Source organism: Amblyomma americanum, chromosome 4 (genome assembly GCF_052857255.1).
Source record: "Amblyomma americanum isolate KBUSLIRL-KWMA chromosome 4, ASM5285725v1, whole genome shotgun sequence".
In the NCBI taxonomy this organism is placed as follows: Eukaryota; Metazoa; Arthropoda; class Arachnida; order Ixodida; family Ixodidae; genus Amblyomma; species Amblyomma americanum.
Window position 1 is genome coordinate 109,210,867 of NC_135500.1, and position 27,951 is coordinate 109,238,817.

General features: G+C 48.3%; 1 pseudogene; it reads right to left on the reverse strand.

The window, feature by feature from the left end:
• Nucleotides 1-3,680: 3,680 nt before the first annotated feature.
• LOC144129744 (uncharacterized) lies at nt 3,681-19,099 on the reverse strand (annotated as a pseudogene).
• Nucleotides 19,100-27,951: the final 8,852 nt, after the last annotated feature.

Here is a 27,951-nt window from a genome sequence, read left to right on the forward strand (position 1 = left end):
GCTGAAGCTAACTACTCAGCAACTGAGAAAGAGTGTCTAGCGATCGTGTGGGCGACGTCGAAATTTCGACCCTACCTTTATGGAAAACGTTTTACTGTACTTACGGACCATCATGCCTTGTGTTGGCTTGCGACTCTCAAAGATTCATCAGCCCGCTTTGTCAGATGGAGTCTGCGCCTCCAAGAATACGACATGACAGTGGCGTACAAGTCCGGCCGGAAACACTCGGATGCCGATTGCCTCTTGCGAGCCCCCGTCGAATCCCCTACGGAGGACGGAAACTACGACGACGACATCACCTTAAATGCGATCAGTGCAACGAGCCTTGCTGACAAACAATACGCCGACCCAGAACTTCGGGACCTCATTGAGTTTCTTAACGGGACCCGCCCGATTGTCCCGAAGGCTTTCAAGCGCTCGGTAGCATCTCTCTGCGTTCGCCATGGTGTCCTCGTAAAGAAAAATTTCGCCGCAAACGATCAGCAATACCTTATTGTTATACCGACTAGCCTAAGGGACGAAATCCTTCAAGCTTCACACGATGAACCGACTTCTGGACATTTGGGTGTAGCCCGCACGCTTGCAAGAATCAAAGAGAAGTATTACTGGCCCCGCCTTAAGTCGGACGTTGCACACTACGTCATAACGTGCCGAGGCTGTCAGCGTCGCAAAGTGCCCTTAACAAAACGTGCTGGATTCTTGAAGCCTATAGCACCACCATCGCGGCCTTTCCAGAAGATCGGGATGGACATGCTGGGCCCATTCCCTCTTTTTCATTCGGGAAACAAGTGGGTCATCGTGGCAACTGACTATCTGACCCGATACGCAGAAACATCAGCTCTGCCAAGTGCCACAGCCCTTGACGTAGCAAAATTTTTCATCCATCAGATCGTTTTGCGTCACGATGCCCCGGAGACCCTAATCACCGACAGGGGTACAACTTTCATGGCTGACCTCCTACAGCAGATTTTACTCCACAGTCATAGAGACCCCCGAAGGACGACATCCTACCAGCCTCAGACGAACGATTTAACGGAACGCTTAAACAAAACGATAGATGACATGCTCTCCATGTATGTCGACGTTCAGCACAAAACTTGGGACGAAGTGCTCCCATACGTCACCTTTGCATACAATACGGCCGTTCAGGAAACGACAAACATGCCACCGTTCCGTCTCGTTTATGGCCGCGACGTGACCACGATGCTAGACGCCATGTTACCGCATGTGGACGACATCGACCCGAATGCGGATCTTCACACCTTCCTGCAACTCGCTGAAGAGGCTCGTCAGCTGGCCAGTATGAGGATTCTCGACCAACAATGCCGAGATGCCCAACACTATAACCTCCGACGCGTGATGCTCGGTACTCATCAGGAGACCGTGTGTGGGTCTGGTTTCCCATTCGCCGACGCGGACTTAGCGAAAAGCTCCTCTGCCGGTATTTTGGACCTTACAAAGTCATCAGGCCACTTGGAGACCTGAACTATGAGGTCGTTCCTGACGGCTTTCAGAAGACTCGGCACTCCCAGCACCCTGAGGTGGTACACGTTGTCCGCCTCAAGCCTTACTACGAGCGGTAGCGCTAGAGCTGGACTTACGGCCGCACAACACGTGAACTTCCCTTGGTGAACATTTTTTTTTTCAACACAACGGCTACGCATCGGGACGGTGCTCTTTTTTTTCCGGGGGCCAGTGACACAGCGCATTCCGCATTTTCGCTTAGCGCTGACCTGAAGAACGCGCCGTCTCGAAGAAGAGGAAGCGAAGGTGTCAGCGATCTTGAGCTGTGGTGCAGACGTTCGTCGGATCCTGCGTTCCTGTGTTCAATGATCACCGCATTCACGCGTGACAATATTAACAAGAGTGGAAACTTGGGCGAGTCGGTAACGATGATCCATGGTATATGGGGAGCGACAAAACGGCACATGGGACAAAGAAAGACGGACAACACAGGCGCTAACTTCCGACTGAAAGAAACCTAGGCGACCAAGACGAACGTGGACCGTGACGGGAACCAGGCGCATGCGCTCGGAAAGATAAAGAAAACCAGGTGAACGAGGAACAACGGACAAGCATGACTCAGTTAATCTTTAAGAAGGCCAGCTATCTTTTTGACAAGGAGATAGACGGCTTGCTGACACATTTGTCTTGCAGGGCAGCGATGCGAGCTGCTTCTATAATCTCGCGAGTTAACTGATCCCGGTGTCTGGCGACGATCGAGCACTTGTCCAGGTATGGCACACAACCACATAATTTGCAGTGTAAAGTCAGATTGCTGCCAGTAAGTGTTCTCAAATTATTATTGTGCTCGCGAAGTCTCTCATTTAAGCACCGACCAGACTGACCAACATACCGCTTGCCACAAGAGAGAGGGATGTTGTAAACAATGCCTTCAGTGCATTTCACGAATTTCTGTCTGTGCTTAATGGTGCACTGCGTCTTTTGGGGACGTTTATCGACGGGCAAAGTTGTTTTGGATAGCGCTATTAGTTTGTCAGGGGCAGAAAAAACGACACGAACATTAGCTTTTGTTCCAATTTTCTTGAGGTTATGGGACAGGCAATGGATGTAAGGAATAACAGCAATTTTCTCCTTCTTTCTTTCTGAGGACCCGGACGGTAGTAGACTTTCCTGGCGCTTCTTCTTCAGTATTCGTTCGGCGACAGAAACACAAATATCAGCTGGGTAGCCTGCTTCATGGAACCTTGCGATTTGTTCGTGAAAGCTCTCGCTTATGAGATGGGGGCATGGCTTTTCTAGAGCGTTGTTCAAGCATAAATTAATGCCTCTTTTAACGAGTTTTGAATGGGCAGAAGTGTAGGGAAGTAAAGGTTTGTTGGCTCGAGGTGAATAGCTCCAACACACGTGGTTTTCTAGGAATTTAAACCGGATATCAATAATAATAATATTAATTGTTTTTTTGGGGAAAGGAAATGACGCAATATCTGTCTCATATATCTTTGGACACCTGAACCGCGCCGTAAGGGAAGGAATAAAGGAGGGAGTGAAAGAAGAAAGGAAGAATAGGTGCCGTAGTGGAGGGCTCCGGAATAATTTCGACCACCTGGGGATCTTTAACGTGCACTGACATCGCACAGCACACGGGCACCTTAGCGTTTTTCCTCCATAAAAACGCAGCCGCCGCGGTCGGGTTCGAACCCGGGAACTCCGGATCAGTAGTCGAGCGCCCTAACCACTGAGCCACCGCGGCGGGGAAACCGGATATCAAGGAAGCGAATTTCGCTGTTGGTAGGCATTTCGTTAGTCAATAGCAGCGGTGAAAATACGCTCTTGTACATTCGCTAAAATACCGGATGCAACCTGCTCTAAGCGCGATGGCGTACACTTAACCAGAAAAAGGAAATTGTCAACAAAACGGAAAATCCTGACTACATGAGGGCTGGCAAGCCTCTCTTGGAGACTCCTGTCAAGATGAGCCAAATACAGGTCACTAAGTACAGGAGCCAGACAAGACCCAATGCATATTCCCTGTTTTTGAATGTGAGCATCGCCTTGCCAGTTAATGAAAGTGGAGCGGAGATAAAAGTTTAGCAATTCTAAAAAACCGCTGACTGACAGACCGGATTCATTCTGAAATGACACCGCGCCAAAATGATGGATGGAATCCTTAACTATTGTAAGCAGGTTGTGATGGGGCAATGAGTAATACAAATCTTTCACGTCACTGGAAGCTGGCACTGGAACCTGGTGCCGCTCTTCACCAGCTGCGAGCGTATCTGCGGCGGGCGGACCAAACAACTGAAGCCATCTGGCAACTACAACTCAGGAAACTTCGATCCCTCTGCCCACCTAAGGGGTCGAGAAAATGCAACAGCGTGTGTGTCCCCGAAGGAGTCATCCTCCCCGAGTACGTCAGCCAGGTGTTGGCCCTTGGACACAAGTTTGCAAGGGAGACTCCGAAAACTCCGCATGAGCTGCTTTCCGTGGTGCGACGTGTATCTCGTTTAGCCGACAAAGAGGACTCTGGCCGGTGTACCTCCGACGGGGTCGAAGTCCTTTTGTACTGCAAGCCTCGCCCTTCAAAAGTCAGTGTTGATCGTGTCGTGTCCTACCTAGCTGAACGATCTCTTTGCGTCATCCCCTCTGACAAAGAGGGCGGTTTTGCAGTCTTTCCCCACGGTGTATTCAACGAAAAAGCCAATCATGCCGTATCAGAAGTGTTTAAACGTGTAAGAAATGTTTCACTTTCCAAACGTAAGGCGCAAGCCAAAAAACTGTGCCTCAAGCTCAATCTCGAAAGAGTAGCCAGTAGCATTGAAAACAGTAAGCGCCTCTTCCTAGAAGTGTTCTTTAGCGCAAAAACGCATAAAACTGGCGTAACCATAAGGGTAATCATACCGGAACAGGACACTTGGCAAAAGTCAATCGCTGTGTTTCTAAAAGAAAAACTAAAATTGTTGACGATTAATGACCCATTTATAGTACGTAGTGCAGACGAAGTGTTTAGTGCTGTGAAATCGCTTTCTGACAAGAGCCTCCTTGGTTTCTCTATTGACGTGAAAGATTTGTATTACTCATTGCCCCATCACAACCTGCTTACAATAGTTGAGGATTCCATCCATCATTTCGGCGCGGTGTCATTTCAGAATGAATCCGGTCTGTCCGTCAGCGGTTTTTTAGAATTGCTAAACTTTTATCTCCGCTCCACTTTCATTAACTGGCAAGGCGATGCTCACATTCAAAAAACAGGGAATAAGCATTGGGTCTTGTCTGGCCCCTGTACTTAGTGACCTGTATTTGGCTCATCTTGACAGGAGTCTCCAAGAGAGGCTTTCCAGCCCTCATGTAGTCAGGATTTTCCGTTTTGTTGACGATTTCCTTTTTCTGGTTGAGTGTACGCCATCGCGCTTAGAGCAGGTTGCATCCGGTATTTTAGCTAATGTACAAGAGTGTTTTTCACCGCTGCTATTGACTAACGAAATGCCTACCTAAAACGAAATTCGCTTCCTTGATATCCGGTTTAAATTCCTAGAAAACCACGTGTGTTGCAGCTATTCACCTCGAGCCAACAAACATTTACTTCCCTACACTTCTGCCCATTCAAAACTCGTTAAAAGAGGCATTATTAATTTATGCTTGAACAACGCTCTAGAAAAGTCATGCCCCCATCTCATAAGCGAGAGCTTTCACGAACAAATCGCAAGGTTCCATGAAGCAGGCTACCCAACTGATATTTGTGTTTCTGTCGCCGAACGAATACTGAAGAAGAAGCGCCAGGAAAGTCTACTACCGTCCGGGCCCTCAGAAAGAAAGGAGAAAATTGCTGTTATTCCTTACATCCATTGCCTGTCCCATAACCTCAAGAAAATTGGAACAAAAGCTAATGTTCGTGTCGTTTTTTCTGCCCCTGACAAACTAATAGCGCTATCCAAAAAAACTTTGCCCGCCGATAAACGTCCCCAAAAGACGCAGTGCACCATTAAGCACAGACAGAAATTCGTGAAATGCACTGAAGGCATTGTTTACGACATCCCTCTCTCTTGTGGCAAGCGGTATGTTGGTCAGCCTGGTCGGTGCTTAAATGAGAGACTTCGCGAGCACAATAGTAATTTGAGAATACCGACTGGCAGCAATCTGACTTTACACTGCAAATAATGTGGTTGTGTGCCATACCTGGACAAGTGCTCGATCGTCGCCAGACACCGGGATCAGTTAACTCGCGAGATTATAGAAGCAGCTCGCATCGCTGCCCTGCAAGACAAATGTGTCAGCAAGCCGTCTATCTCCCTGTCAAAAAGAGAGCTGGCCTTCTTAAAGATTAACTGAGTCATGCTTGTCCGTTGTTCCTCGTTCACCTGGTTTTCTTGATCTTTCCGAGCGCATGCGCCTGGTTCCCCTCACGGTCCACGTTCGTTTTGGTCGCCTAGGTTTCTTTCAGTCGGAAGTTAGCGCCTGTGTTGTCCGTCTTTCTTTGTCCCTTGTGCCGTTTTTGCGCTCCCCATATACCATGGATGACAATATTAAAAAGACAACTACTGTGCATATGATTAGGAAAGGCTTCAAGTGCAATCATTTTTTTCTCTGTCAGCAATGAAAAAACAATGCACTGTGCAATTTTAAATAACTAACATTTTAAGTATGTAATCTTAACTATGTGAAAAATGTGATTATATCCCGGTTTTAATTACGGACGGTTGTTAGCACCCTGGACTGTGGCTTGACCCGATCTAGAACTCGCAATAAGAATCGCGTCGTTTTTCTGAAATCGTGAGGGTAGCGTAACTTTAAGAAGGGGCAGGCTTCTGTTATTTTGTCAAATCATCGACCATTGTGATAACATAGCGATCCGATTGCGCGATCGCGATGTGAGGCGTTTTTCGGTCTCTTCGATAGAAATCGTCCACATGTCGTTTCCCACCGCATCGCTTCAGATGAACAGGCTCTCCTGCGATGTTGCAAAGTTTTGTCACGAATCGGTTCGTGGCCGTTGGAGTCGGCAGCACCGAGATCCATGCTTATCACAGCCGACCACGATTGTACCTTCGACAGAAATCCCGCAGCAAAAAAAAAAAAAGTTGACGCTACGAATGTCTCGAGTACGCCGCAATTATTACGGGATTTTCTACTGCAAGGTATCTGCACGCTTTGCTACAAGCATTTTCGCAGCAAATGGCACTTCGTGGTCGTCTTCTGTTCCCGAAGGGGAAAGAAACAAATAACCACTCGTCACATACTGCAACACCTCACCTTTTGGCATTTTTGTCATCGATCAAAAGAGCCGAAAAACACAGACTTCAACAAGTTGTCTTCGTCAATTTCGTAGCAAGCGCTTCTTGCAAGTTCGCTAGGTAGGCACGTAGCCTTCACTGCATTCGTTGAAATTTTTCTGCTCACTTGGGTCAACCGCACAGTAGCTCGATTCCAGACGCCGCGCAAAAAACCAATAACACGGCGTGAAACAGCTGCTTTCGTGCAAAGCGGCCTTTTTATAGTCACTGAATTGACCTTTTTACTGCCATCAGCACACCCACGCGGCACCGAAAGTTGCCCACCAGCCAATTTAATAGCGGAACTTCGAACGCTTTTTGTTTTGCTTAATATTTTCGAACTTTAAACACAATGTTATGGCAAAATAAAATATTAGTTATTTTCGTCGTTACCCATTTCTAATTTCTTTTTACAAAGTATTAAGCAGACGGTTCCTCGAATGCTCTCGGGAGCCGCCCTGCAGTAATTGGCTGATTTCTCGTTGCTTCACGTGGTGGCGTCTCATCGTGTCGTCATTTTGTGACAGAATTGGTTACAGTTGCGTAATCTGGCCCCCTAGTTCCATTCAGTATGAACTTATATTTAAAGGCACATTTCAGTAAAAGTGCCACCGTCGCGTGGGTGTAATGCTACAAGACCACTGGATTCATATTCATGCCGTCACGACTTTCCATAGAGGTAGCAAAGGTGACCTCGTTGAAACCAAAACTCTTGACTTAACATGTCATTAATTTCATAAATATCGGAACTGTTAAGCACATAATACGTTAATTTTCACAACTTTCAGGAGTTTATAATTCCGTTTCAAAATTGAGTTCATTAGAAGCGTGTAGAGACTTCTTACTTCTACTAAGGAATTTACGCTGGGCAACACACCCGTAAAAGTTAAGGTGGATAATCTGTCTTCGGTGTTGTTTTTGAGGAAAGGAAATTGCAAAGTAGATGTCTCACCACTCGGTGAACACACCAACAGCGCTCTGGGGGAAGGGAGGATGGCGGGAGTTTGAAGAGATCTGAGATGTCTTTCCCAAAAATTGGAGGACGCTTAAGTTTCGTCTTTAAGTGTGAGACGCGAGAGCGTGTCGCAGCGTTGCCGAGGGGTACACGGAACGTCATCGCCCGTTCGGCGCGACGCGTGGCCAATTGGACAATTTAAGGAAAGGATGCCTGTCTCACATATCTCGGCTGACACCCAAACCGTAAGAGAAGGAAAATGAAAGATCCCCAGGTGGTCGAAATTATTCCGGAGCCCTCCACTACGGCACCTCCTTCTTCCTTTCTTCTTTCACTCCCTCCCTTATCCCTTCCCTAACGGCGCGGTTCAGGTGTCCAACGATATATGAGACAGATACTGCGCCATTTCCTTTCCCCAAATAACCAATTATAAAAATCAATTATTATAACCGAACAATTGCTATTAAGGAAAGAAAATGACGCCTGTCAAACATCTCTCGCTGGACGCACGGATCGCGCCGTAAGGGAAGAAAAATCAGCAAATAAATCAATCAATCAATCAATCAATCAATCAATCAATCAATCAATCAATCAATCAATCAATCAATCAATCAATCAATTGATCGATCGATCAATCAATCAATCCATCCATCAATCCTTAACGCTGTCGCGTTAAAATCTCTTCCCTTACGGCGCGGTTCAGGTGTCCACCGAGATTAGCTTTTTTTCGCTCACGGCCAAAGACGCCGACGCCGATGACACCGTCTTTTCTGCGACACGAGCTCCTTAACGCTGTCGCGTTAAAAAAGTAACGTGGATTATTTCATCTAATTCAGGATGTACAAAGCGAAAGTTCTTGACGCCCATGAACTCTAGTAACGCCGTCGGCTCACTTGTTTTATTTTTGAAGAAAGGAAATGGCACAGTAACACTATCACATATCTCGGTTGACACCCGAACCGCGCCGTAAAGGAAGGAATAAAGAAGGGAGGGAAAGAAGAAAGAGAAAACTGAAAGTTGGATTTTCGAGGAAAGGCGCGGCGCTGCGCAGCGGCGGAACACCAGTGGCTCGGTGTTACTAGTGACGCTTGCGCAGTAGTGACTAGAGAGCGAGACAGAGAGAAACGAAAGGTCAGGCGACGGACTCGGTGGCGGCCACCTATGCCGTGCGTGACGTCACTCGGGCTCCGATATACGCTAGCTCACGCGAAGCGCGGTGTTTACTAGCGTAGTGAAGCTTTTCGCTTCAAAAGCAGCAAGCAACATGGATGCAGGGTGACAGTCACGGCGCCATTTTGTCGTCGTTAGGTCTCGGCCTGTGTTCCACCTTTGTAATAATTGGCTTTAGCCATGTTACATTGTCCAAAGCCACTACTCAGCTTGTTGCCAAAGTGTTCTATCTCTACGGGCAATAATTGTTTTTTTGGAAAGGAAATGGCGCTGTATCTGCCACATATATATTGGTTCAGGTGTCCGCCGATTTATATGAGACAGATACTGCTCCATTTCCTTTCCCCAAAAACCAATTATTTATTTATCTACGGGCGTTGACCGTGACTTTATAATGCTGGTTGACGTACTAAAAGCAGTGGTGCTTGGGCGATAGCTTCAACCACACCACTCATTTGAGATGAAATACAGCTGTTGTGAATTTCTGACGACTTATAGGCAGCTTACCCACAAAGGGTCTCAGGACAGTTGCAATGCCGGAGAAGTTACAATACACAGCGAGACTTCAGATTTACCGCTTAACACAGCCGCTAGGTTTATGACAATGCAGGGGGCATTCACAGGGCACTGTGACCACTCATCGGCCAAAGAGGGTGAGAGTGGCTCTCCTACGAAGCCTGTGGATGTGCTGAGGAGCAATGAGTTTCGCTGAGAGTCGTGAGTCTACTGTTCGATGAAAGGAAAGGAGGCAGTAACTGTCTCATTTCTTTGTGGGCACCCTACTCCGGAGCCGTGAAGAACTGGCGAAGGAGAAAGTCAAAGAATTCATTAAGAAAGAGATGGTGTAGTGTAGGACTCTGGAATTATTTTGACCGCCTGCGGATTTTTAACTCTCGCTTATGTGACACAACACGAGGCCACTTTTTGTGTTTCTCTTCACTGAAACATGGTCTATGCGGCCGGAATTCAACTGGTACCCGCCGAAGTGGCTCAGTGGTTAGCGCGCTCGGCTACTGAGCCAGAGTTCCCGGATTCGAACCCGGCCGCGGGTGCAGTGTTTAGTTGGAGTCGAGACGCCGAACGCGCCCGTGTGCTGTGCGATGTCCGTTAAAGATCCTCAGCTGGTCGAAAGTAGTCCCGAGCTTTCTACTACGGCACCTCTGTTTCCTTCATTCTTTCACTTAGTCGTTTAATGCTTTCCTTACGGCGCGGTTGAGGTGTTCACTGTGGTACGAGACTTTATGCGCCATTTTATTTCCAGAAAACGCACAAAGTCAACCCGCATCCAAATCGACACTTTGGACCAGTTCCCGCCACAGTTACGGCAGGCGGCCCAGAGGACAAAAACAAATATTGAAGGGACACTACAGTTCTACCTTGAGGGTATGGCGCTATAGCGTAACGGGTTAATTTTAAAATATGTAGAAGGTCATTCTTCACTTTCCATTCATAGATGCCTGGGAGCCCTCATACCCCTCCTGGCGCTTTGGTGCAGTGGTTGATGCGCCATTGCCCTGCGATGGCAGGTGCTCCCAGCGATGAGCCTTGTGTGACCCATGGTGCCCTTCCGGAACGACCAATCATTAATTTAAGCGACAACCGGCCATGGTGGGTAGATTGTGATGACGCTGCAAATTAAGGTGATCCAAGTGGCCCACTTGCTTTCTAGGTTGCTCTCTGGGCGCCGCCTGCCATAGTCATGCCCGTGGGTTTTCGCTAAGTGCGACAAAGCCGACTGCAAATTTTTTTGGCGAACTGGGCCTTTAACGCTATTGCGTTGAAATGAAACCGGAAACCAATTGTGGAAGTGAAGCCACAGTGAATGCCTCACATTATGTAAATGATTCAAGCGCACACAACTGCCGTAGTGGAAGGTCGCGGAATAATTTCGATTACTGTTTTTTTACGTGGACATTACATTGATATTCTTGCATTTCATTCTACCAATATGCGGCTGCCACGGCTAATATTCGATCTTACAACTTCGTTCTCTGCGTTTAGGGCTAGCGGCCAGGGCTAGCGGCCATCATTTCGATTACCGATCGCGTCTCCGACTCTTCTGACTGCGCTTGACCATATTGCGCTTGATATAGATCTTTGTTAAAAAAATCAATTAACCTAAATAATTGCGGTCAATTTCTGTAGTTAGGCCAAACGTAAATGAGGTTCCTGGGTGTCCTCATGACAAGCGCAGTGGTTCTGTGGTTAAGCGATACGCCACTGTTGTGGCCGTGCGATTTCAGGTGCTGCCTTCCGTGGGGCTTGCGAGACCCACGTTTCTCTTGCAGAGCAGCCAATTGAGACCAGACACTAATTTAACGGCAACCTGCCACGGTGTCAAGATTGCTCACAAAGACCTATGTGTACAAATATAGGCCAAACAATACATAGGCCAAACAGACAAGGACTTCCGATGAGTGGCGTAGCCAGAAATTTTGTTCGAGGGGTGGTCATGTTGCAACGCGGCCTCCTCCTCACAGAATTTGTAGAGGGATCAACTACATTAATCATAACTGCATTGTCATTGCCAATGCTGTTGTGTATTAGATGCTGTACGCGCTGTCCAGACAAATAAAATATGCATCTTTCATAAAAGAATATATTCGTATGTCCCCAAAACTGTGGCAGAAATAACTGATATCAATGCTTCCATCTTTTTTGTCGATTTAGTAAGTAAAGAAAATGTCTCATGAATTTTAGAACTTTATCAGTTGGAAACCGGCAAAGTAGTACATGTCTCTGATATGATTAATCAATCTGAGGGCAAATATTTTAACGAATTTTTGTCATTCAAGAAGCTTGTTTGCAATTTGGTACATATGCAGTGGCCAGGAAAAAATCTCAGTGACGCGGTCCTTCGTTCCAATGTATTGCGCGGGCGCAGCTGTCCCCGGTTGTGTATTATAATTGCCCCGACATTATAGTCACAACAGCGAGCACATATGAATAGCAGGAATCCTGCAAAATATAAATTAGAAATGCGAAGATACAAACAAATATCACAAATGCGAAGATACAGCTTGAGAAAGGGCAATAAAGCGTCGCTGGGAACAAAGTTCATTGCATGTATACACAAAACTTGCCAAGACGAGATTTAAATATACGTATATTCTCTAATAAATATACATACCTAAGGTAAAATTGCGCTATATATTATATGAAACAGCCAAATAAACATGTTGCGCAATCACAGATAGTAACCTTTACGCATAGAAGGACAGACTATCCTGCGAGAATAGAACTATGATCGCATAAATCGTTATATGTATTCGGGCCATGATGTGGTCGCGACAGCGCCGTATGGATAGAATAATAGAAAAAGGATGCAGAAATCAATACGATAATGTGTAATTTATCTGCCTGGAAAGTGCAAACAATCATTCTGCACAGAAAATTAAGGAAGGGTACTGGTCTGGTTCAGAAATGAAGTAAAAGCAGGTAACTAAAAAAGGAAGGAAAGGGACAAACGAAAGCCACAGATGATGCGACAAGTTGAACTACCTAATATCTGAGAGTGTTAGTTGGGAAACAACATGTGGGTCGGGCTTGCAGTCAGCGAGGTCGGTCAAATTGGTTATTGATGTCCTCGTAATTTTCGTATTCGCATAATAACTTTGATCATGATGTGAACTGCTGCAAAAAACGGCAAAGATTTTCTGCGGTTTTAAAGGCTAATGGATAGTCATACGTTTTCCTAATTACGCGTTTATGGTCCTGAAGGAACAGAGCTTTTTACTTGCATTCGTTTTGCTGCTTCGCTATGTAAAGGACAAAGTTTATGAGAGATTTATATCCACAAAGTTAATAATAATAATTGGTTTTTGGGGAAAGGAAATGGCGCAGTAACTGTCTCATATATCGTTGGACACCCGAACCGCGCCGTAAGGGAAGGGATAAAGGAGGGAGTGAAAGAAGAAAGGAAGAAGAGGTGCCGTAGTGGAGGGCTCCGGAATATTTTCGACCACCTGGGGATCTTTAACGTGCACTGACATCGCACAGCACGTGGGCGCCTTAGCGTTTTTCCTCCATAAAAACGCAGCCGCCGCGGTCGGGTTCGAACCCGGGAACTCCGGATCAGTAGTCGAGCACCCTAACCACTGAGCCACCGCGGCGGGTATCCACAAAGTTTCGGAATTGAAATCCTTGCGCTCCGTAGATTCCGCGGCTACCGCGAGATGCCGCGTCCAGCCTGCTCGGCATCGAAAGGGCCTTGAAACTTTGTGCTCGGATGGGGCCCCTTACATTATGTGACTCCAGGTGCACGGGCGTTAGTTCCACGAAATCCAGCCCGAGCTCGCAATGTTCGCACCGAAATGTCTTTTCGAGCGTGAAAAAGACGTAGACAAAATGCAGCATGATTTTCAGTGCCGCTGGTTGTTTTGGTCGGTGGTGCATAACAGTGCGAAAAAATTTCGAGGAGTGCCGCAGCCCTATAAGCCACACCTCCTGGCTACGCCCCTGCTTCCGATTGGGGTTTAATAACCACCGCTCACATGCACATTCGCTCCCCAACTTCCCTCTTTCGAAAAAACTCCGCGAGAGAGGCCACGAATTTGGTAAACTTATAGTAACAATATTACACAGTGGGTTCAAAACCACTCGTGAGGTCCAACAAAGAAAACCATTTGATTTTTAAAATTAACACTGCAAAGCGGCATTAACGAAAACCACTATACCCTCACTTCTCTTCCGAGGTCAGATACCTACGAAAATACACAAAGCATCCCTGGCTGCGTCGTCTGAGCATTCTCCTGGGTATTTATGTTTTGCGCTTAAGCGAAACAAATACCCACGAGAGCAGCAGATTGGACAGCCGTCCCCGTAACTCAGTTGGTAGAGCATCGGACGCGAAATTCGGAGGTCGTGCGTTCGGATCCCACCGGCGGCATTGTAATTTTAAACAGCGTTTTGAGAGTTTCACCAGCGGTGTGTTCGGATCGGTGGATCGGAGAGTATGTATATATATATATATATATATATATATATATATATATATATATATATATATATATATATATATATATATATATATATATATATATATATATATATATATATATAGCCTTTTTCGAAAAAGGCTGGTCCTCCAGCCGAAACGACGAGAATTAAATTCTGTTATGTTTCTTCAATTTTTGGTGATTTTATATTATATTGACCAAATCAGCTGCCAGAAATTACTTTTGGTATATATATATATATATATATATATATATATATATATATATATGTATATATATATTTATGTGTGTGTGTGTGTGTGTGTAGTGCTGAACTAACTTCGTATATATATATATATATATATATATATATATATATATATATATAATACGAAGTTAGTTCAGCAGCAGAAACGGTACGCCGTACACCACGAAACGGGTCACACAAGCAATTCTTCTTCTCCTTAGTAAGCACATAAGCACTAGCGGCAGCGTCTTCGTAGACTACTCAGCGACTCAACAACGTCGTCTTCGCTTGGGGACTGCCACCCCCCCCCCCCCCCCTCCGCCCCGCGGGAGAAGGCACAGACCCGGGGAGGCAGGTCTAGGGGGGTGGGTGAGTGTGGTAGGGTTTAAGACGGGCCACGTGCACAAGCTGTGTGGAGAGGGCCACGGAAGGAGAGTGGGGGTGCAGCGGCGTGAGTTCATAGGTCACATCGCTCAGTTGCCTCAAGACGCGGCAAGGACCGACGTAACGAGGCAGGACCTTCTCACACAGTCCCACACGACGTGCATGGAGCCAGAGGAGTACCAGGGAGCCGGGAAGGTAATGGACGTCACGATGATGAAGGTCGTAACGACGTTTTTGAGCGGTCTGAGAAGCGTGGAGACGATACCTAGCGATTTGGCGGGCGGCGTCAGCACGGGAAATGGCGTCACAAGCATAACTGCTAGTAGAAGGGTCAGAAGGCAGTAAACTCTCAAAGGGTAGCAACGGGTCGCGGCCAAAAAGCAGGTAGAAGGGGGAGTACCTGGTGGTATCATGGCGTGAGGAAATGTAGGCGAACGTCACGAAGGGTAAACTGACGTCCCAGTCATGATGGTGGTCGGAGACATACATGGACAGCATGTCCGTCAGGGTGCGGTTAAGTCGCTCACTAAAGCCGTTTGTTGGGGGATGGTAGGCCGTGGTGAAGTTGTAATGCGTGGAGCAGGAGCGGAGAAGGTCGTGGACCACTTTAGAAACAAAGCAGGAGCCTCGGTCTGTAAGCAGATGACCTGGAGCGCCATGAAGCAAGACGACGTCATGGAGGAGAAAGTCGGCGACATCGGAGGCGCAGCTGGTCGGAATAGCGCGCTTGATAGCGTACCTGGTAGTGTAATCGGTCGCAACGGCAATCCACTTGTTCCCGGAAGTTGATGTGGGAAAAGGCCCGAGCAGATCGAGACCAACACGAAAAAATGGCTCAGTCGGAATGTCGATGGACTGAAGCGGGCCACTAGAAGAGAGCGGGGACGTTTTCCGGCGCTGACATTGATCGCAGGCAGCAACGTAACCGCGGACAGAGCGGTAAAGGCCAGGCCAGAAGAACCGCCGGCGCACGCTGTCGTACGTGCGGGACACGCCGAGGTGCCCTGCCGTAGGAGCGTCGTGAAGTTGGGCAAGGACCGTGGGGCGGAGATGCGTCGGGACGACGAGCAAGAGGTCGGCGCCATCAGGGTGAATATTTCGTCGGTAGTGAATATCGTGCTGCAGCCCGAACAGGCTCAGGTCAGGATCGGAAGTGCCGCTTCGTAGGCGGTCGGTTATAGGGCGCAGAGATGGATCACGGTGCTCCTCGTCGTCTATGTATAGAAAGTCCGAGATGGACAAAACACGATCGTCGGTATCATGGTTGTGGGAATCAGGAGGATCGACAGGATGGCGGGATAAACAGTCAGCGTCTTGGTGCAACTGGCCAGACTTGTAAACAACAGTAAATGTGTATTCCTGCAAGCGCAAGGCCCATTGACACAGTCGGTCTGTGGGGTCCTTAAGAGAGGAGAGCCAACACAAGGCATGGTGGTCCGTAACGACGAAGACGGGCAACCCAAACAAATAAGGGCGGAATTTTGTTAACGCCCAAACAAGTGCAAGGCACTCCCGCTCAGTGATGGAATAGTTACGTTCAGAGGGAGACAGCAGGCGGCTGGCGTAAGCAATGACACGATAGTGGTCGTGCTGGCGCTGCGCAAGGATGGCCCCAATACCATGGCCACTGGCGTCGGTGCGAAGTTCCGTAGGCGCAGAAGGGTGGAAATGGGCCAGCACAGGTGGAGCAGTGAGGGCCGCAACAAGTGCGGTGAAGGCGCTAGCTTGGTCAAGGCCCCAGGAGAAAGGCACATCTTTCTTCAGGAGGGAAGTAAGGGGACGGGCCGTGTCGGCGAAGTTCGGGATCAACCGGCGGAAATACGAGCAGAACCCGAGGAAACTGCACACATCGCTCGAGGAACGGGGGGTGGGGAACTCGCGGACGGTACGAACTTTGTCAGGGTCGGGCTTTACACCAGAAGCATCGACCAAGTGGCCGAGGACCTTGATTTGGCGCTGGCAGAAGGTGCACTTCTTGCAGTTGAGTTGGAGGCCGGCGCGGTGGAAGACGGAAAGGATAGTAGAAAGAAGGTGTAGGTGGCTTTCGAAAGTAGGGGAGAAAGCGACAACGTCATCCAGGTCGCACAAGCACGTCGTCCATTTGAATCCACGCAGGAGCGAGTCCATCATACGCTCAAAGGTGGCAGGATCGTTGCAGAGGCCAACAGGCATGACCTTGAATTGGTACAGGCCATCGGGGGGGAAAAAGGCTGTCTTACGATCCCGTTCGTCAACAGCAATTTGCCAGTAGCCGGAGAGGAGATCAATAGAAGAAAAATAGCTGGCGCCGTGTAGGGAGTCGAGAGTGTCATCAATTCTCGGAAGAGGATAGACGTCTTTCTTTGTTATTTGATTAAGATGGCGATAGTCGACACAGAAGCGCCAACTGTCATCTTTCTTTTTAACCAACACAACAGGGGATACCCACGGACTGCTAGAAGGCTCGATAATGTTGTTCGACAGCATCTTGTCCACCTCCGTCTGAATCAAATGGCGCTCAGGAAGGGTGACACGATAGGGCCTTCTGTGTTTGGGGCTGGCATCGTTAGTATCTATGCGATGGGTCACGACGGTAGTTTGGCCGAGAGGACGATTCCCAAAATCGAAGACGTCACTGTAGGAAACTGACAGGGTGGTGAGCGCGCTGGCATGGTCAGGTGGCAAATGCGCCGCGATCATTGCAGAAATAAGGTCCGGACGTGAAGCTGCCGAGCGGGGATCAGGAAGACAAGTCTGAGGCTCAGCTGCGAGGGCCGAAACTGTGCATTCGGCCAAAGGAAATAGTTCAGCGAGTGCGATTCCACAGGGTAAAACTTGAGTAGAGAGGCTGAAGTTGAGAATCGGAAGGTAGGTGCGGTTACCGATGACGGTCAGGACGGTGTGTGGAAGCATGACATTTCACTGAAGGACAACGTCCTTGATTGGGCAAGTGACGTAGGCACCATCAGGAACGAGGGGAACCAAGGACATTGGAACATAGATTGCAGAATCATGCGGCAGGCGAGTGAATTCAGCGGCACGTAAGCGGGACGGCTTGGAATCGGCGCTTTGAGAGCAGAGCGGCAGGTCCAAACGAAGAAGGCCAGTGGAGCAATCAATTAGCGCCGCGTGGGTTGTTAAAAAGTCGATGCCGAGGATCACATCGTGGGGGCAGTGGTCGAGCACAGTGAAAAGGACGGCAGTAGTACGCCCGGCAATGCACACACGCGCAGTGCACAATCCAATGACGGCAGAAGCACTGCGTCGGCGACACGAACGGCTGAGAAAACGGCGGGTGTCACAACCTTCAAACGACGGCGAAAGGAAGAGCTCAAGACAGAAATTTGAGCGCCAGTGTCAATCAGAGCTTTAACTGGTGCACCGTCCACGCAGATATCGACAAGGTTGCGGCGAGGAGCGGGGGTCAGGAGAAGATTTTCGGGCTGGGTCGTCAATGCAGCGTCACCTCCGGGAGCTGCATTGGTTAGTTTTTCGAATGAAAGCCAGGTAAGGGCGGAGTGGACGGGCGTTGAAGTTGCCGCGAACGGGAGCGACGGATTTGAGGTGAAGGCGAGCGGCTGTACCTGCGTGGGGTCGGAGTGTCGTTGGCGTGTGAAAACTCGGGACGGGGAGACATCTGGTGCGGTCCGTAGTCAGCACGACGATCGTAATCAGAACGAGGTCCGTAGTCTATACGACGATCATAATTAGAGTTAGAGTGAGGTGGGGAAAACCAACGGCTGCGGCAGTGGCGGGAAATGTGGCCGACACGCGAGCAGGTGAAGCAGATAGGCCGGTCGTCTGAGGTTCTCCAGTCCGCAGGATTCCGGTAGCGATAACGCGGCGGGATGGCCGGAGTCGGTGATGCAGCGGCAATCAATGGAGCGCTGGTTGGTGTACAGGGCGACGCAGTGGGTAGGCCAGATTTGAGACCCACGTTCGCGAAGTCCTGGCGAACAACGGCCTGAATCAGAGCATTCATAGCGTCAGGCGGCTGAGGGGTGAAGGCGATGGGAGTCATAGCCTTCAGTTCCCTCCGTACAATTCTGTTTAAGTTGGCAGGATGGGACGGCTGTTGCAGTGTTGGCAGGTCTTCGCAGGAGGATGTCGCTGCCGTGTTCGGAAGGCGGTCGAAACGGGGAGCAATGCGGCGGTGTTTGGCTTGCTCAAACTGCCGGCATACCTGAAGGACAGAGTCGACCGTTGTGCAGTCTTTGCAGAGTAGCAAGTTAACAGCGTCGTTGGCGATCCCCTTGAGGATGTGGCCCACCTTGTCGGTCTCTGACATGGCGCTGTCTACCTTACGGCAAACAGCGAGGACGTCCTGGATGTAAGAGATGTAAGACTCGGTCGATGACTGAGCTCGAGAAGCGAGGTCTTTATTAGTGGCGAGCTTGCGTCCAATTCGCTTGCCAAATAAGTCGCGGAGCTTCTGCTTGCAGGTGTTTCAAGAAGTAAGTTCTTCCTCATGCGTCTCAAACCAGACGCGCGCCGTGCCCGCCAAGCAGAAGATGACGTTTGCAAGCATGAGGGTCGCGTCCCAGCGGTTGTGCTTACTCACATGCTCATACATGGCTAGCCAGTCTTCAACATCGACATCATCAGTGACACAAAAGGTGCCCTTGTCGCGAGGCTGTGCTACGACAACGGTCGGCGCTGGGGTTAACGCTGTGGCCGGAGGTGCGTTGGACGGCATAGCGATGGATTCAACGTGACGGCCGCTGCGGAGGTCCAGGGCGTGGTGTAGTACCCAGCACAACCTCCACCAAATATTACGAGGTTAGTTCAGCAGCAGAAATGGTACGCCGTCCACAGAAGACACACCACGAAACGGGTCACACAAGCACTTCTTCTGTTTAGTAAGCACACAAGCACTAGCGGCAGCGTCTTCGTCGACTACTCAGCGACACAACAACGCCGTATTCGCTTGGCGACTGCGTACCGTAACAATATATAGTTGCGGAAACATGAGGTACTTGACTGTTTAAAATAATATACATCGAATATACATTTTTATTTTACTTTTATTATATATATATATATATATATATATATATATATATATATATATATATATATATATATATATATATATATATATATACGCTTGTGATTAATGCACCCCGATCAACACGAACCAGCACATGAGGGAAGTTAATGCTATTAGTCGTGTAGGTGTGTGTGAAAGAGATATTTTGATGTATGTTGCTGAATGAGGTGATAAACTTAATTAGTTCTTCCTCTGTTTCTGTCCAAATTATGAATATGTCATCAAGAAAGCGTTTGTATGTGCGTGTGCAGCGAGTTCACGGGTACGCGACGCGCCGTATTTGCTTCCCTAATTTGCTATAAGGTGCCTGCTTTTTTCCGTTCTCCCGCCCCCCCCCCCCCCGTTTCTTTTCTTTATTTTTCTTTATTTGTCTTCTTTTTAAGCCTTCTGTGCGTGAAGTCCCATGCAATAAGAACACGCGCCCATGCACTGTATGATCATTCTTGAAAAAGATCGGTCCTCTAATCGATCGAAACGTCGAGTAAAATAAAAATGTTTCCTGAAACGAAGCGTATTATTCGATGTATATATATATATATATATATATATATATATATATATATATATATATATATATATATATATATATATATATATATATATGAGGAGGATGTTTTTTCTAAATGTGCCAAATCCACAAACCGAAACTGTAGTTGCATGCAAATCAAGTCAGCTTTCCTTAGCACAACAGATCGGTACAAAATGGGTCAAATACCACCACCAACACCATTCTGTCGATCACATTTCAAATCGAAAATGAGCCAGATTCTTCTGCTCAATGAATCGGAATGGTCCAAATCCATTCACACAAAAGGAGAGCGACTCAAACACTATGTGATTCATCCAACATGGCAGCCACCTTGTAAATTCGCGCCTCAACGCTTCGTCTGCTCGGTTGTGTTTCGTCCGTGTTTTCCCGTCTTTTGTGTTTCCAGAGGTGGTTTCCAATGGATTGCGAAGGATATGAAGAGGTCGATGAACGATCTGTTTCCAGACGACGACAAAATAATCGCAAGCCAGGACGCCGAGAAAGGAAGAATGCGCCGCTTCCAAAATATAAACGTATAAAAAAGACAATCAAGTGTGTGCTTTTGACAGAAACATCGGTGTAAAGTTTCAAAAACAAATTTAATGAAATGTGCATTGCGGAGCGAAGAGCGTTCATACTGATGCACTACGTGCACCCCATCTGCGATAAAACGTAGAAAAGGAAAAGGAGAGGAACCTCGTCGGAACATCGTTGTTTGTTACAACGTACGGTTCGAAAGTGGAAAAGAGATTCTTGCTTGTGGCGATATGTTTTGTGCACTGCTTGGCGTTAGCCACAGCACATTTACTCGCTATGTTAAGCATAGGCACGAAATGGGCGAACTGAAAGTAGATGCTCGTGGAGGCGATCAGAAGCTAAAGCGCTATGGTGAAAAGCGGTCAGATGCTGTGACATTCATAAAACGACTTCGCGCAAGAAAGCCGCGCTACAATCGACAGAAGACACGAAAGCTGTATCTTCCGGCAGAGCTCAAGAGTATCCGAAATGTGTGGAGGATTTATAATCAACAAGGTGCCGAAGGTGTGCGGGTGAAATGTGGCTTCTTTCATCATATTTTTCGCACCAAGTTCAATCTGTCGTTTGGCACGCCGATGACGGACTTTTGCCCTGTATACGCTTGAAAAATGCATATAAGGTCAAGACTTCCGAAAATTCCGTACACAAGAAACGTGTTCTAACAGAGCAACAGGTATATAACCTGAAGTACAGGGCTTTTTATTCCTTGCTGCTTGAAAAGAGAAAAAACGTGAAGACATTCTCTTTCGACTGCCAACAAAACCGAGCGATGCCCAATGTTCCCGACCAGCAAGCCTACTACAGCCGCCAGTTGTATCAGTATCACCTTTGCGCGGAAGAAGATCAGGCAGATGGATGGCTGCCCAAAGATGTCAGCCATTGCTACACATGGAGGGAAGACGAGATCACCAAAGGAAGCAAGCAAGTTGCCAGTGCTGTACACAAGACACTTCCAAATGCAAGATTCGAAGGGATTAAAGAGGTGCGATCGGTTGCTGATGGCTGTGCTGGTGAAAACAAAAGCTCTACTATGCTTTGCATGATTGTTTGGTGGATGCAAAATGAAGCTCCAGCACGTGTCTCATTGGCTTCTGTCCTGTTTCCTGTGACGGGTCACAGTTTCTTACCACCAGACAGAGCATTTGGCAGGATTGAAAAATACATCAAAAGATATGAAGAACTCCTGAATACAGAAGGCTACAAGCGAAATTTTGCAAATCACGGCACGGTATTGGAGCTGGAAAAACATTGGAATGTCTATGACTGGAAATCCTACAGTTCGGAAGTGATGACGTCGACCTCGACCTTGCCTTTCAAGATTACCGAAACCAAGGTTTTTTTCATTCGAAGAAATGTGGTCGGACGGAGCCCTCAAATTAGAGCTGGACCTCACTACAAGATTTCTGTGTCAAATTTCACAACCGTCCTAAAGAGAGGAAATACTCTTGCACAAACACCGGAACAGTGCGAGCTGTACACATACAGCCTTAACGAACTGCAGGTGAGAGACGTAACCAGCCTTCGTGTGAAGCATTATGGCACGTCATGGCAAGACAACGAAGAACTTGATTACTTCGTTACTGCCTCCAATTACGGTCAAGAAAAGAAACGTATGCAAGACTGCGAAGAAGGCTGCTCATGCTGCCAGGAAGACAAACATGCGATCCATGTATAACTCCTAGAGCTGGTGACACCGACCTGTAATGCTTTTTCTGCTGAAATCATAGCACGACCGTTTATAAGATTTATTTTGAATTAAAAGCCGGAATATACTTCAGTAATAAGTGTCAAATTAAATGCTTTAATTCGATATGGGTCAACTCCAATGTTTACAACAGCGTATCGGCCAAACTATGCGAACAATTTTTTGGCGATTGTTGCTGGTAGATTGCTCTAGGTATCACGAGAAACATGAGGTAATAAGTTGGACACCATTACGTTGCCTTCGGGTTACAAATTGTCATTTTTTTTCTAGGTTTATGTTTTGGTAGATCTGGCTCAATTCGAAAAAAAAACTCTTTCCGTGACGTGACGAAACGGCACCACACTACAACCCTTGGCGCACATCGAACAATTGTCTACATGCTTTTCGTGTGGTTTCCCCGGACATGTGACCCGCCTCTGTCGTCGCTGCATGGTCGCCCCTCCAGCCTGCTCACCTCAGCTGCTCCGTTCTGCTCCACCTCCGGAAGCGTACGCCACCTACCAGCGGTCGTATACTACCCGTCGATCCCCGTCCCCACTTCGCCATTCATTGTCACCTATGCGCCGTCATCCTACATCCGCTGACGAGGGAAACTAAGTTCCGCAATTCCAGAGGCAAGAATTGCGTGCTCTTCGAATAGTTCAAGGCCTCATCTTCCTCCCACGGACATTCTAGTGGTTTCTGTCGACGGTCTGTCTTTGTTCGCGCTTGTAGACACGGGTGCTGCTGTGTCAGTGATCTGCCTAGGCGGGCGGCACAAGGCGCGGCCGTCATGGTTCGCTCACGCACACACACACACGCACACACGCGCGCGCGCGAACGCGCACGGCACACACACACACACACACACACACACACACACACACACACACACACACACACACACACACACACACACACACACACACACACACACACACACACACACACACACACACACACACACACACACATATATATATATATATATATATATATATATATATATATATATATATATATATATATATATATATATATATATATATGTATATATATACACACCAGGCGTGGTTTCCTTTGGGCGGAACCGTCGTCCCATTTCATTTTCGTGGCAGCGATAGGATGGCGGCCACCCGCGCTCGGCAACAGGCTGCGGCAGCTCCCGAGGACGTCGGGCTCCCTCAGGCTGATGCGGCACACGGCGCGGCGGATGATGCAGCTGATTTCGGATATTCCGACGGCCTGTCCTTTCCCCCGGCGTTGGAGGCCGCCTTTAAGCGCCTCCATCAGCGAGTGGACCGGCTGTTCTAGCCGCTGGAGAAGGTGGAACGAGAGGATGGCGTCTGTAGCGATGAGGCAGCGCCGGACCAACCGGATAGGACAATGGGTGAGCAAGAGGCAAGAACCGAGCTGGCTGCAGGTGGCGACGAGCGTGGGCGTGAGCGGAAGAGGATAGTGCGTCGGCCGGGAGGTGGAGGCGAATTGGATACATAAGACTGTTCCCCTGCCGCGCGCAGTTGTCCCGCAAACGTCCGAAGTGTCGATGCAGCCTGCTTGAAGGTCGGCTTGGGGACAGCTGTCCCGCACCATGTGATGCTTGCCGCCTCGCTCACCGGAGTGGACCTAGCCGGTGTGGGACGTTCTTCGGCGACTGCAGGCGCTTTCACCCAGCTCACAAACTTTGAAGTCAACAAACAGTTTGACCGCTTCCTTTCTCCGAGTCCACGTTGCGTCTCTCCAAGTAAACCCGAATCAAATGCCAATATGCCGTCTCCATCCGAAGAAGAATGGCGCGATCAAAAGTTCCGAAATTGTTCCCTCCAGACTGCAGACATGGAAGCGACCTCGTCTGCCACCGTAAATCTAGAAGAGGGCAAGCTTAGAGATGCGCCTCCTGAAGCGAACACGGAGCTTCAAGAGCAGATAGAAGAGGCGCAGGCCAACAGCACCGTCGAAGCCGAAAAGTTGGCTAAGCTTGAGGTGAAGGGCTTAACAGAATCACTGTCTGAAGGCGAGCGGGAGCCTTCACCGTTCTGGTATGTGAAAGAGCCACCTACAAGCAGCTCCGCCATCTATCTGGACAGTTTGGTATGAAACGGCACTTAACACCTTTACCCCGGGATGACGCGTAGCGCAAATTAAGCTATGTTCCTGGGAAGAACCTGAATCCAGAATGCCCTGTGGCTCGTCTGGAAGTGCTGGATGCCTTTCTCAAGGAATGCAGCCCCATCAAGGGAGCGCCGCCGTTGTACAAGAACAGCAGGGAGCTTCTCCTAGCTGTGGGTCACCGTCGATATTTCAGAACCCCGCTCGCCCCTAGCCAAAGACCTGCAGGTGCCTGACAATACGTCTCTCGTGAGCGGTAAGATCCTCATCAACTTCGCCGAGGAGACGACCACGCTCAAAGAACACCGGTACAGCTTGGTGGTCGACTACAAAGCGAAGCAGGAGATCGGTACCACAAGCACTGCCGGGACGGCGTTCTGCCCAGACGGTGCCGGCATTGACGGCGCCAAGAACGTCTTCGAAAAGCATGCCAGGTCTTCTCCGACTAGGTCGACTGGTTCAGTGCTGCAGCCTTCCGACATTTTTCGCCCCGCCTCTCTGCACTGGATTCTGCGGCCATTTTTTGGGACGGCATCACTTGAGTCAACCGTACTTTCCGGCTGGCCTCCCTGGACTCGAAAAACCGGGACCGTCGCAGAGCATTGCACTAAACTTTCTTTCTTCCCTTTCTTCTCCCCCCCCCCCCACGGTGGAAAGTTGTTACGGGAATAAACGCCCAAGGCACGGCGTAAGCCGACGAAGTGCCCTGGGCGGAAGAAGAGGAGGCGCGGGGAGCGCGCGGAGGAGCGAGCACGCGGAGGGCTGAAGATAAAGATAGTGGCCCGCCGGGCGGTCTTCCTGGAGCTCTCTCCGACCAGGCGTGGTTTTCTTTGGGCGGGACCGTCGTCACGTTTCGATATATATGCACACTCACTTCTAAAATAGGCGGACACGCGCCTACAAACATAGCAAGGGTGTACTGACATTTCGACTAGTGCGGCCAGCCTTGCTCACTCTGAAGAAGGCTGGTCCCCACTCGAAACGCCAGTAAACCCTTATGTTTTTAGGCGTGTCGGTCTACTTTACTGGCGTACAACTTCTGGTTCATAGTACCTTCCTGGCAACAGTTCTTTATATATAGAGACAAGGTAAAGGAAATGAGGGGCTCGTTTGACAAACATATTAAGGAAGCCAACAGTCACGGAAACCAAGGAGCATAGGGAATGTTTGTAATCTTTTTTTTATTTGGAGTGCCAATCAATCGGATTTAAAGAAAATTACTTATAAAGCAGCAGAAAAAACAACCATGCCGCCGGTGGGATCCGAACCCACGACCTCCGAATATCGCGGCCGGTGCTCTTACCAACTGAGCTACGGCGACGGCTGTCCAAACTGCTGCTTTCGTGGGTATTTATGTTTACTGCGTCTAAGCGAACCTTGAGAGTGTTCACCAGCGCCACCCTCGATCTTAGCGGTGGACGTAACACGTCCTGTTGTCTGCTAATAGCTCAACGGGGGTCTCGGTTCTGGCAGTCTTGTTGCCATAGGTAGTATAAGAGGGCTCTCGCACAGTTTCCGCCCTCGCCGTTAGATGACGTTCTACGTCACACTCGCGGTATAACAGGACGTGCTACGTCCACCACTAAGGTCGAGGGTGGCGCTGGTGAACACTCTCAAGGTTCGCTTAGACGCAGTAAACATAAATACCCACGAAAGCAGCAGATTGGACAGCCGTCGCCGTAGCTCAGTTGGTAAGAGCACCGGACGCGATATTCGGAGGTCGTGGGTTCGGATCCCACCAGCGGCATGGTTGTTTTTTCTGCTGCTTTATTAGTAATTTTCTTTAAAACCGATTGATTGGCACTACAAATAAAAAAAAGATTAAAAACATTCCCCTATGCCCCTTGGTTTTCGTGACTGTTGGCTTCCTTAATATCCGAGGAACAGTGGGAGTCTGCCCCGCTCAGCTCTGACTTGGCGACGCAGCGAAAGCTGATATCCCAAGCAAGAGCAACTGCGGTGGACATTGGGGTCCTGAAATAAGGACTCAACCCAATATCTGTATTTTCGCCTCTCTATCCTACCTTTCTGGAATAAATGTTTTCTACTAGTACTTACTTAATATGTTTGTCGAACGAGTCCCTCATTTCCTTTACCTTGTCTGCTAATAGCTTAAGGGGGGTCTCGGTTCTGGCAGTCTTGTTGCCATAGGTAGTATAAGAGGGCTCTCGCACAGTTTCCGCCCTCGCCGTTAGATGACGTTCTACGTCACACTCGCGGTATAACAGGACGTGCTACGTCCACCACTAAGGTCGAGGGTGGCGCTGGTGAACACTCTCAAGGTTCGCTTAGACGCAGTAAACATAAATACCCACGAAAGCAGCAGATTGTACAGCCGTCACCGTAGCTTTGTTGGTAAGAGCACCGGACGCGATATTCGGAGGTCGTGGGTTCGGATCTCACCGGCGGCATGGTTGTTTTTTCTGCTGCTTTATAAGTAATTTTCTTTAAAACCGATTGATTGGCACTACAAATAAAAAAAAGATTAAAAAAATTCCCCTTGGTTTCCGTGAGTGTTGGCTTCCTTATTATATATATATATATATATATATATATATATATATATATATATATATATATATATATATATATATATATATATATATATATATATATTCTGGATCTTCTGGGCACTGATTTCATAGACGTGCTGCTTTATGCGAACTTCGTCTCATCCCGAACTGAAGAGGAAAGGGTCACCAGCCAGGATGCAAAGTTCCTCCTGCGCTTACTCGGCACCACCGGAAGCAGCCATACTGTACCGGGGATCTACAACTTGTCATCGCACAACTTGGATCCTGCGGAACATGCCCTCCTTAGCTGTGGCCTCAGTTTAAACACCGGCGCCGCACCCAGGGTAGGCCAAATGACTTGTGCCGTTGAGCAGGCAGTTCGCCTAGTAGACCCGAAGTGTCAAGCAGAAGCACGCTCACGTGCTATTGGGGCGCTTGCAAAACGTTCAACTTTGCCCAGCATTTTACCTACCTCTAAGAAGCATGCCCTCAAGAGACTTAAGAACAATGAAAAGATAGCAATCCTACCGGTCGACAAAGGAAATGCAGCCATGATATTAGACCACACTCAGTACATTTCAAAGATGTCGGACCTGCTGCAGGATACTCTAACGTACGCCAAGCTGAAGCGGGACCCCACGGAAAAAGTAGAATCAGAGCTTCAAAAACTGCTGACCGATGTGTTCAAGTTTGTCCCTCCTTCAGAGAAGTACCTTTATTACAAGTTATTATGCCACAACGGCTCAGCACCTGCTATTTACGGCTACCCATGATTCATCAACCGGACGTACCTCTAGGCCAATTGTTGATTTCACGCGTTCGCCATTGCATAACCTTTCCATGTATCTGCATCAAGTCCTTAGTCCCCTTGTTGGACGAACACCGACATACGTGAAAGATTCGGCTGATTTTGTTACTAAACTGAAAGATGTGGCGGTTGATGAGGATGACATCATGGTCTCCTTCGATGTGAAATCCATGTTCACATGCGTTCCTGTTGAATTCGCTGTTGAATGCTGCGAGAGAGTACTGGAAGAAGACGCATCACTGCCTTCCCGAACGCCTTTTGAAACAGCTGATCTGTGCCGCCTACTGAAATTCTGTCTGCAGAACACATATTTCATTT